General features: G+C 57.1%; 1 pseudogene; it reads right to left on the bottom strand.

Moving 5' to 3' along the window:
* Positions 1 to 224: 224 nt before the first annotated feature.
* LOC143349229 (U2 spliceosomal RNA) lies at positions 225 to 405 on the bottom strand (annotated as a pseudogene).
* Positions 406 to 3,979: the final 3,574 nt, after the last annotated feature.

Here is a 3,979-nt window from a genome sequence, read left to right as displayed (position 1 = left end):
CTTAACGATTACCTCGTTTCCTCGGGCGACGCATCCGGATCCTTCGGCCATGCCTAAAACTTAGAAAATAAAACGAAAAACAGAGAGAGAGCAAAGGAAGAGTCAAAGTGTATATAGAAAGTCAGAATAAAAGTTAAAAGTTAAAAGTTAAAAGTCAAAAGTCAAGAGTTAAAAGATCAATAAATAAATAAATAAATAAAATACTTAAAATCTGATTTTTGTGTAGTTATTGAGCCAATCCCGGCGGCACTGCAATGCCAGGCTGACTCGCGACAGAGGTGGAGCAAGCTCCATCTGCTCCGTCAATTTCCAAAAATCAGATTAATATTCTGACTCCCCGATGGGGAGTGTATCAGATATTAAGCTGATAAGAACAGATAAAAGCAGTTTTATTTCAATAAATGTTTCCCCGGGGCGGAGCCCCGGAGATCAGGTACAGAGTATACATGTATATAGCATTATATGACATAATTATTATAATTTTAAAGGGCGCAGGGACAGTCCCCCTGCGCCCTTATCGTCGTAACACTTTCGCGTTTAATTTTCGCACTGGGCGTCCAACTGGTATGTGCAAGTGGTAGTCCATTTTGGCTTCTTCCTTGTCAGGTCATCATGTGGATTTTAACCGTATATATTCACATAAATAACAGATAAATAAATAAATAAATAAATAAATAAGTAACAACAAGGAACAGAAATAACAATATAAAAGAGTACAGCAATTTGACGGTGTATAGGGCCGCAAAAGGAACGAAAAGAAGTATCAGTGAGCAGAACAAAGAAAAGAAGAGAAAAGAAAGAAGTATAAATATATATAGAATGAAATAGCATAAAATGGACTAGAATAAAGAATAACGAGATCGAATCCGGACTAGCATCCCGGTAGGATAAAATTAGGTCAAAAAGGTAAAAGAAAAATAAAAGAGCGTAGTATATAAAACACTTTGTGCTGCTAGTGGCCAGATGGAACGCCCACTACTCGTCTTCTCGAGCTCGGGGCAGTCCGCTGGTGCTATTATTTCCGGCCCCTTGACCCCCACGGTCCTCTTGCACGCTAGTCAATCTTCTTGACGCCACCGCGTTCTCGTCAGCTTCGGGCGCCGCGGTCGGAGCGGGGTACTGCCGGATCCCAGAGACGTGTTCCACGTAAATGTCCCTGGACCAGGCTATGGTCTCTGATACCATGAGCCGTCTCATGGTCCTCGCGTAGAACCGTGAGACGCGCAGCGTTTTCAGGAGGGACTCGTTGTCCGGGTGCCCGGCGCCCAGGGCCCCGACGATGAACGCGTCCACATGGACGGTGTAGCCGCGCCGGCGGAGAGCACACGCTATAGGCGCGTATTATCGCAATTTCTCCGCCTTGGCGTCTTCGAAGGCCATGAAGGTGTTTTCGAATGGCACGGCCACATCGACCAGGTGGACGGTCCGTGACGGCTCGTGCGTCACGACTATGTCAGGACGCAAGGCCGCCAGTTCGTCGGGGACACCCGGGACACGTCGGTCAACCCGGAGGTCGCCCGGAAGACGGGTCGCCCTCGCGAGCCTGCGGACCAAGCCGTGGTGCCGGAGCTGGCGAGCCGCCGAGTGAACGCCGCAGTGCCCGAGCACGTGAGGAAGGCTCTCGAGCTTAAACCCGCATCGCCGACATCGTTTAACGCCCTCCCCCCAAAGGATTGCTCCATTGAGTGGGAGGACATCAAGGCGCGCGCGATGGATAAAGCGCCAGTCGGCGAAGCGAGTAAATGACCCCCCACGCATGAAGTGATTACTCACCGCATGGCGGGAGGTCACGCCGAAAACCTTCCCCTGGTCAGGATTCCGGACCAGTGTCATTTTGTAGTGCTCAGCCACTGCCGCCCTCATCCGGCGGATTATCTCCGCCTTCGCTCCTGGTGACACCACGACCGGTTCGCCCCGCGAGGCGATCTCCACCGAGAGCTCGGCCCGACCATCGTCCCACTTCCACCGAAAACCGAAACGCGCCGCCGACCTGAGCGCGGCGGACCGCACCCGCGACCAGAATAAGGCACATCCGCTGGTTGGCCACGCGAAGTCCCCGGTCAAACGACCCGACAGGTACTCCGCGAGGTCCCCCTCTGTCGGAGGCCGACGCAGCTTGTCCCGCGCCGCTGTATCAAGGGATGCCCTTGCCAGTGATGCAACGACCGGGTCCCGTGCGTTCTGAAGCCTGAACGCATGGGCCACGGTCGTCACATCAGACAGGTCAGCCAGGGGGAGGAGTCCGCATCCTCCCCACGACGGGGGGATGTAAACTACCTCCGCACTGGCCCGCTGTGGCAAATTGAGCCATCCCTTGACCACGCGCCTGACAGCCTTGTCTACCTCCGCCAGTGCCGACTTCCTCACGCTGGCGCCCCGTAGCAGGAAATCCACCCGTGGAATTATAACCGATCTTAGGGTTTCCACCTTCTGCCACGGAGCTAGCAGGGAGCGGTCCACCGCTCCCAGGTCCCTCAGCACATCCCGGATCGTGGAGTAGGGCGTCTGGTCGATCCGAACCCCGGTGGGAATGCCCAGGTGCTCATAGGCGTCTCCGTCTCCGAGCGCTGGAACGGGTCCCTCGTTGAGGCCAAACTCGGTCCGGGCCACCGCGCCGTGGCCTCTGCTGCAACCAGTAGCCCTCTCATGCCCTCGGGGGACGTCGCGATCAATGCGATATCATCCGCGTAAGCCAGGGCTGCTACCTTAAAGCCCGCCATCTCGTACCCGGCCCTCGACTCCGCGGCTTGACGAACCACGGGTTCGATTGCCAGGTTAAAGAGTATAGGGCTCAAGGGGCAGCCCTGTCTTACTCCCGACTGCATGGGGATCCTATCAGTGAATCCTTCGGCAGTACGGACCCTCGTCGTGCAATCGGTGTATAGACACCGGACGAGGTTGACGATCGCGTGGGGGGCACCGGCACCGGCCAGCGCGTTTAAGATGGCGGCGTGGGGGACCGAACCAAAAGCATTGGAAAGGTCCAGCCACGCAACCACCAACTCCCTCCGCCGTCGCTTCGCGTCGATAAGGGCCTCCCGCAGCACGAAGTTGTGCTCAAGGCACCCCTCGTACGGCAGAAAGCCCTTTTGTGCCGGGGAGAGCCGTCGATTTTGGACGGCCCAGCGGGTAAGGCGGTCGGCCATCACGGCCGCGAAGAGCTTGGGGATTACGTCACCCATGGCGATGGGACGCCAGTTGCTGAGGTCATCCCTCTCACCTTTCTTGTAAATCAAGATGGTATTTGACTCCTTCCACAGGGAGGGAATCAACTCCACCCGACGGCACGCATTGTATGCCGCCGTCAGGACCTCGGCTCCCGGATCGGCCCCCCTCAGGTCGGCGTAGGTGATTCCATCCGGTCCGGGGGATGATTTTTTCATCCTCCGGAGGCGGTTGAACACCTCGGCCGACCCGAAGGGCCTCTCCAGTGCCTCATTGGTTCCTTCCTCCGGCTGGTCGTGGTGGAGCGCCGGGAAGTGTTCCGAACGGTCCCGAGCCGCATATATAGAACTAAAGTGCCCTTGGACAATGTCCTTGGGCACTTGGCAGTGCGGAGATTGCTCGGCTAGCACCTCCTGCACTGCCCGCTTGCGGTTCGTTCGGAACAGACGCTGTATTCGCGTGGCTTCCCGGACGTGTTCCGTCCGTGTGAAAGGAGCCCCGGTCGCTCCGTTGCAACTGGCATCCCCTCGGGGACGCACCCCCAAACTCTCCGCCGCATCCGGCCTTCCTCCTCCCCCCCCAGTGGCCCTTGCGGCACCCCCCCTTCCACGAGCAGAACGCCTCGAACCAAAGAAGTCCGCCACAAGGGCGGCAAGGGCCTCTAAGCCCTCCGCTGTCTCCACCGCCTCTGCAGCCGCGACGATTCGCGCTCTTTCGGACGCTTCCTCGGCGCCGCCGCGTCGGCGGGGGGCAGCCATTGGCGTCCGCTCGCTCCGGGTGGGTCCGCGCCCTCTCCCTGGACGCTCCACGATTG

This window comes from Colletes latitarsis, chromosome 12 (assembly GCF_051014445.1).
Source record: "Colletes latitarsis isolate SP2378_abdomen chromosome 12, iyColLati1, whole genome shotgun sequence".
Classification (NCBI taxonomy): domain Eukaryota; kingdom Metazoa; phylum Arthropoda; class Insecta; order Hymenoptera; family Colletidae; genus Colletes; species Colletes latitarsis.
This window is presented reverse-complemented; position numbering and strand designations above follow the sequence as displayed.